Source organism: Nanorana parkeri, unplaced genomic scaffold, assembly GCF_000935625.1.
Source record: "Nanorana parkeri isolate BGI_ZX_2015 unplaced genomic scaffold, ASM93562v1 scaffold48, whole genome shotgun sequence".
Taxonomy (NCBI): Eukaryota; Metazoa; Chordata; class Amphibia; order Anura; family Dicroglossidae; genus Nanorana; species Nanorana parkeri.
In genome coordinates this window covers 887,905-888,477 of record NW_017306316.1, presented here as the reverse complement: position 1 = coordinate 888,477, position 573 = coordinate 887,905, and the positions used below count along the sequence as shown (strand labels likewise).

The window sequence follows — 573 nt, the reverse complement described above, 5'->3', positions numbered from 1 at the left end:
AAATGTTTATAATTATTTACAGCGGGGGGGGGGGGGGGGGAAATGTGTGTGTAATAAATATATATATATATATTTAAAAAATGCAGACACCACATCTAAGGACTGGCAGGCTGCAATATACAGTATATTCAATGTTGAGTTTAGATACACTTTTTAATGATTTTTATAAAAATGTTGGTTAAGTGTAAGAAGGTCAGACAAGCTTCAGCCAAAACTTTTTGTTGTTGTTTGTTTACTTTTAGATTAGGTAAGGAAGAATAAGAGCATCTGTCATGTTTTATTGCAGTCTGCGTCTCTGTTGAAAAGATTTCTAGCAATTTCCATTCCCCCTGATGCCCATCAGCAGGGCAGAAAGTAATGGGACATATCCCCAACAGAGACCACAACAAAAACTTAATATAGGTTCTAATTAGATGTGCACCGAAATGGAAATTTCAAAACTGAAACGTAAATTAAATTAAAAAAAATTGTCAGGCCGAAACCGAAAATGTTTTTTATTTTAATTTATTCACATTTTTAAAATATTTTTTTATTTTTTATAAACTTTTTAATTTTTTTAAATATTTTTATTTA

General features: G+C 30.2%; 1 protein-coding gene across 1 annotated transcript in view; it reads left to right on the top strand.

The window, feature by feature from the left end:
* Positions 1–573, top strand: part of LRWD1 (leucine rich repeats and WD repeat domain containing 1) — a 25,915-nt gene that overhangs the window by 17,848 nt on the left and 7,494 nt on the right. The gene's annotated exons all lie outside the window — the stretch shown is intronic.